Source organism: Equus caballus, chromosome 17 (assembly GCF_041296265.1).
Source record: "Equus caballus isolate H_3958 breed thoroughbred chromosome 17, TB-T2T, whole genome shotgun sequence".
In the NCBI taxonomy this organism is placed as follows: domain Eukaryota; kingdom Metazoa; phylum Chordata; class Mammalia; order Perissodactyla; family Equidae; genus Equus; species Equus caballus.
In genome coordinates this window covers 33,220,736-33,227,699 of record NC_091700.1, presented here as the reverse complement: position 1 = coordinate 33,227,699, position 6,964 = coordinate 33,220,736, and the positions used below count along the sequence as shown (strand labels likewise).

Below are 6,964 nucleotides of genomic sequence, written 5' to 3'. Positions count from 1 at the left end.
CTTAGGAAATGAGTAAAATACTAGGACCCTGAAGTTTTTCCCACAGAAAAAAGATGAAGTCTGCCTGTAAAGCCTAATTGTTGCTCTTTCTCATATCTTGATAAATATTTTGCTCATAATGAGTTTTCCCCAAAGAATTGCTTATCTGAGCAAACCAGTTGAATTCCATTAGTGAGGCCAGCCCCAACAAAGATCAGTCCTGATATCAGCTAGTTGCTATGAAGAAAAGGGAATGAAATTTACCTCAACCCAGAGAATCATAAATCATATCCATTATATATTGTTTAAGATGAGCACTGCAAGAGAAGATTAAAAAGCAACATTTTATGTGAAATATAGGCTATTAGCCCAGTTTTTCATTTTTTCAAGTGTATATATTACAGGAGATTTGACAGAGAAACAAATGCCTAAAAAATAAAATTTCCACTTTTGGTGTTTGTAGACCCATAAATTAAAATTTTCATCCTGTGTAGAATATATCTTTCTGATAATTTATGAAACACCTGTTACTCAGATTTAGAGTTCTTTGTGTATCAACGTCATATTCACACAAACCAAATGTCCCAGTTAATCCTTTTTTCTCAATACTCTATACCAGGGGTTCACAAGTCATGCTCCCCACCTGTTTTTGTAAATAAAGTTTTACTGGAACAAAGCCACACCTATTCTTTTATATATTTTCTATGGCTGCTTTTGAGCAAAGTTTGATAGATGCAACAGAGACTTTATGGTCCACAAAGCCTAAACTATTTACTATCTAGCACTTGAACAAAAAGTTTGCCTAATGCTGTTCTATACCCCATCTACCTTTCTTTACCTTCCCAATTTTACTCTCATTTCCTACTGAAATACATATTTCTAATGTCTTCCTTATTATAAACTCTGATGTTCATTCATTGTACTCTCAGTATTTAGCTTGGAAAAGACTTTTAGTAGACTGTAGTTGTTCACAAAGAAATATGAATTGCTGCTAGCTTTCATAATGTAAGCCTTACTCTTTATCCTCTGCTTCTTTTACATTTACTCAAGTTGCGCTTCCCCAGTGTAGCCATATAGGCTGTGCAGGTTGTTCACTACACAAAAGGGACCAGCAAAGGGGAGGAGCTAAGGCTGAACACAGCTTGTGCACCACCTGACAAGCCATAGCTTTTGACACAGGGCCACATCCCCCCACAGGAAAGGGCACCTTTATTCTAAATTTCCTGAAGGTCTCTGCTGCTCACTAAGCTGTTCACCCACATGGTTGCTTGTGCCCATGTGCAAAAAGGTGTCATCTGGTCTAGCAAACCCTATGTCCCCCAATGTTTTTCATCAGATCTCTGATAGGAACCTAGAAAACGTAAGTGAAATTCCTAATATCATTCTGTATGTCCCACTTTCCACATAACTTAGCTCTGGGATCACAGACAGATCCTTAGAAATTTATAGTGATGAAGTAGGAGGTAGATGTTGAGAGAGAAGACAAAGGTAGCCTGATAAACAGAATGTATTTATCATGTATGTTGGGGGTATGAGAAGGTTCTTAATAAGAGAGGAAAACAAGGAAAGAGACTTTGAAGTTGTATAAATCACTTACATCCTGGACCAGTCTCCCTGTGAAATTTATAAATTTCTAGGGTTAATTATTTACTGAAAAAGAAAACAAAGAGGAAAGAAATCAGTTAATTTCTCAAGGGAGGTGAGGTAGTATTGGTGGAAAGAAATGACCTAGGAGAAAAGATGTTGGAAAAGTAGATAAAATAATGGTTAAAAGGAGGAAAATAGGTTCTAATGGGAAATTAGGATCAGAAAAGGTCAAGGATGAGAATTAAAAGGTAGGAAGCTTGACCTTGGCCGGTTAGCTCAGTTGGTTAGAGCGTGCTGCTAATAATGCCAAGGTCACAGGTTCGATCCCCGTACAGGCCAAGTTCACTTGATACTTGGGGCTAGCCCGGTGGCGCAGCGTTTAGGTGCGCACATTCCACTTCGGTGGCCTGGGGTTCACCAGTTCCGACCCCAGGTGCAGACATGGCACTGCTTGGCAAGCCATGCTGTGGTAGGCATCCCACATATAAAGGAGAGGAAGATGGGCATGGATGTTAGCTCAGGCAGTCTTCCTCAGCAAAAAAAGAGTAGGATTGGTGGCAGTTAGCTCAGGACTAATCTTCCTCAAAAAAATAAATAAATAAAAGGTACGAAGATTGGACATGAAAAGAAGGGCCTGGATAAAGGGCATGAGAAGAGGTTTTAAAATGAGAAATCTGGATGGTGTCAAGATGCCAGCGTAAGTGGACTCTGAACTCACCTCCTCCCATGGACACAACAAACTTACAACTACTCTGGGAACAATTACCCCTGGGAGAGAACTGAAAACTGGATAAAAATAACCCCCACAACAAGGGACAGTCCTGAAGGAGATGGAAGGCATAAATTCCTCTCCAGAGAGAAAAACAGCCACCTTCACAAGCCACAGTGCTTCAGGGCCAGGCAGGAGCAATCCTAAGGTATGCAGCCTTCCCTGGAGGAGTGCAGGACCTGAGTGGGGGAGAATTACCAAAATAAGCATCCTTTGGACTCAGCACAACCAAGATGAGTGTTATAATATCAGGCTTTGCTGCCTACTGACAACAACAGGGAATACCCCCAGAAAAGCTATCAGACATAAGGGGGGAAAAGCCTGCTCTTAAAGGGCCCATGCACAAGTTCACCCACTTCAGAAAACAACCTAAAATCACCAGAAAGAAAGGTACACAGTCCTTTGGTGAAAAGAGACTCACTTGATAGGCTCTGGGCACATCTCAATGAGAGGTGAGACCTCTACAGGCTGGGACCACCTCCCCAGGGACTGAGACATTGGCAGCAGCCATTATTGTGACCTAGTATATGTGTGCTGACACAGACACTGACAAACACCATTAGATTTCTTCACCTGCACTGTTAGTGCAGGGGTCTGCCCACCCACGAGAGCACCAATTTAATCCAGTTCAGCCAAAGCAGGTAGCCCACCCTAGGGACTGGCCAAACCCAAAAGAAAGTTCTCAGGAAACTTGTGGGCCTGCATAGTCATGGCGTGTGGGACCTCTGTGGGGTGAGTGCATCTGCCACGACATGGCAAGGAGTACATAAGGGACAGGGCATGCAGAGGGGTGGGCCTGTATTGGCAGAGTGTGTGGGGCCTCTGCTGCAGGGAGGGTGGGTCCACTTCAGTGAGTTGGAGTATGCACACAGGGCAGGACTGCATTGAAGGGGTATGTGGGCCTGCAAGTGATGGAGCTTGTCAGCGTAGCAGGCTCGTGCATCTCAAACAGCCATATAGGGGATCAGCCCCACATTACAATGATTGAAACAATGGTGTACTGACATGCCTGGGGCTGGCTCCACCCAGCTGCACTACTGGGAGAGCAGACAACAGCCTTGCAGGCCAGAGGCCTACAGTTATTGTAAGCACATGAACCTAGAGCCAGGCTCACTGGGAGCCTACTCACTTAACAGAAGAACTGTGGCAGGAATGTGCTATTAGACCTTGCAGCCAACTGTGCTGGGGCTCCCCATGTCCAATAAAGTGGCTACAGGAACCGTAGCAGCCACACACAGCTGAGCATTATAAAAAGCCAATCAGGGGGACAGTCTAGGCTCCTCACTCACCTGAAGCAAGAGGAACCCTGCCACAACAGAAGAACACACATAGCCCACACAGGGGACACTCCTGGAACATTTGCAAATGGTGACAAGAGGGAAACACACTGCTGAGCCTTGAAAACCATCTCTTACATAAGGCCACCTCTCCAAGATTGGAAGACATGACTAATCTACCTAATACATGGATATAGGCACAGGGAAAGAGGCAAAATGAGGAGATAAAGGAGTATCTTCCAAATAAGGGAACAGACAAATCCTCTGGAAAAGAACTAAATGAAACAGAGATAAACAATGTACCTGATAAAGAGTACAAACTAATAGTCATATGGATGTTCACTGATCTTGGGAGAAGAATGGATAAATTCAGTGAGAAATTCCACAAAGAATTGCAAAATATAAAAGAGAACCAATCCTAAATGAAGAACACAATAAGGGAAATGTAAAATTCACTAGAGGGAATCAAGAGAGGAGTAGATGATACAAAAGAATGGATTAGCAAGTTGGACAGAAAACTAGAGGAAATCACCCAAGCTGAACAGATAAACGAAAAAAGAATTAAAAAGAATGAGGACAGTAAAAGAGACCTCTGGGACAATATCAAGCACACTAACACCTGTATTATAGCTGTCCCAGAAGAGAAGAGACAAAGGGGCAGAGACTCTATAATAGAAGAAATAATAGCTGAAAACTTTTCTAACCTAAGGAAAGAAACAGACATCCAGATACAGGAAGCACAGAGAGCACCAAACAAGATGAACCCAAAGGGGCCCACACCAAAATGCATTTTAATTAAAATGTCAAGGATTAAAGATAAAGAGAGAATCCTAAAAGCTACAAGAGAAAGGGACAAAGTTACATACAAAGGAAATCCCATAAGGCTATGAGGTGACTTCTCAGAAGAAACCTTACAGGCTAGAAGTGAGAGGGAATAGCACAATATATTTAGAGAGCTGAAAGGAAAAAACCTACAGCCAAGAATACTCTAACCAGCAATGTTAACATTCAGAATCGAAGGAGAGATAAAGAGTTTTTCAGACAAGCAAACTCTAAAGGAGTTTATCACCAAGAAACCAGCCTTACAAGAAACGCTAAAGGGACTTACTTAAGTGGAAAAGTGAAGATCACAAATAGGAACAAGAAAAACACACACAAAAAAAACCAACAAAATCACTAGTAAAGGCAAAAATACAGTAAAGGTAGCAGATCAACCACCTATGAAGCTAATATGAAGGCCAAAAGAAAAAAGTACTAAAATTATCTATTTCCATCATAAAAGGGTAACACATACAAATGCAGAAAAAAAGAGGTTAGATATGATACCAAAAACATAATTGTAGGTGGAGGGAGTGAAAGAGTAGAGCTTTTAGCAAGAGGTCAAACTAAAAAGACCATCAATTTAATATAGATAGCTATATTCGTAGGTTATTATATATGAACTTCATGTGAATCACAAACCAGAAACTGATAATAAATTAAACAAAATTAAGAGAAAGGAAGAGAAAAATAGTACTAAAGAAAGCCATCAAATGACAAGGGAAAAGAGCAAGAGAAGAACAAATGAACAGAGAATAACTACTAAAACACCCAGAAATAAAGTGGCAAAATGCCAATAAGTACATTCTTATCAATAGCTACTTTAAATGTCAATGGACTAAATGCTATGATCAAAAGACATAGGGTGGCTGATTGGATAAAAAAAATAAGACCCATACACATGCTGCATACAAGAGACACACTTGAGACCTAAGGACACTAACAAACTGAAAATAAAGGGACAGAGAAAAGATACTCCATGCAAATAGAAATGAAAAGAAAGCTGGAGTAGCTGTATTTATATCAGAATAAATAGACTTTAAAACAAAAACTGCAACAAGAGACAAAGATGGGCACTACATAATGATAAAGGAGCAATCCAACAAGAGGATATAACACTTATAAATATCTATGCACCCAACATAAGAGCACCTAAATATATAAAGCAATTATTAACAGACATAAAAGGAGAAATCAACAGTAACACAATAATAATAGGGGACTTTGACTCTCCACGTACAGCAATGTATAGATCATCCAAACAGAAGATCAATAAGGAAATATTGGCCTTAAATGACACATTAGACCAGATGGACTTAGTAGATATACACAGAACATTCCATCCAAAAAGCACAGAATACACATTCTTTTCAAATGCACATGGAACATTCTCCAGGATAGATTACATATTAGGTCACAAGGCAAGTCTCAATAAATTTAAGAAGACTGAAATAATATGAAGCATCTATTCTGACCACAGTGGTATGAAACTAGAAATCAGCTACAGGAAGAAAACTAGAAAAGACACAAATATTTGGAGATTAAACAAAATGCTACTGAACAATGATTGGGTCATTGAAGAAATCAAAGGAGAAATCAAAAAGTACCTGGAGAAAATTAAAGTGAAAATATGGCATGCCAAAATCTATGGGATACAGCAAAAGCGGTTCTAAGAGGGAAGTTCATAGCAATTCAGCACTAACTCAACAAAAAAGGAAAAATCCCAAATAAACAATCTAACAGTGCACCTAAGGAAACCGGAAAAAGAAGAACAAAGCCCAAAGTCAGTACAAGGAAGGAAATAATAAAGATCAGAGCAGAAATAAATGAAATAGACACTAAAAATAATAGAAAAAAATCAATGAAACTAAGAGCTGGTTCTTTGCAAAGATAAACAAAATTGACAAACCTTTAGCTAGACTCACCAAGAAAAAAGGGAGAAGGCTCATATCAATAAAATCAGAAAGAAAAGAGGAGAAATTACAACAGGCACCTCAGAAATACAAAAGGTTATAAGAAAATACTACAAAAAGCTATACGTCAACAAATTGAATAATCTAGAAGAAACGGATAAATTCTTAGAATTATACAACCTCCAAAACTGAATCAAAAAGAAACAGAGAATTTGAATAGACTAATCATCAGTAAAGGGACTGAAACTAATCAAAAACTTCCCAAAAAATAAAAGTCCATTACCAGATGGCTTCCCTGGTGAATTCTACCAAACATTCAAAGAAGCCTTCATACTTAACCTTCTCAAAATCTTCCCGAAAATTTAAGAGGAGGGGAACCTTCCCAACACATTCTACGAGGGCCAACATTACCCTGATATCAATACCAGAGAAGGACAACACACAAAAAAAGAAAATTTCAGGCTAATATCACTTATTAACATTGATGCAAAATTCCTCAACAAAATACTAGCAACTCGAATACAACAATATGTTAAAAAGATCATACTCCACGATCAAGTGGGATTTATTCCAGGAATGCACGGATGGTCAACATGCACAAATCAATCAACATGATACAT

At 39.4% G+C, this 6,964-nt stretch overlaps 1 non-coding gene across 1 annotated transcript; it reads left to right on the top strand.

Moving 5' to 3' along the window:
• The first annotated feature begins 1,831 nt into the window (after positions 1-1,831).
• On the top strand, positions 1,832-1,905 carry TRNAI-AAU (transfer RNA isoleucine (anticodon AAU)). Its single transcript has one exon. It is a non-coding gene; the product is annotated as a tRNA-Ile (tRNA).
• Positions 1,906-6,964: the final 5,059 nt, after the last annotated feature.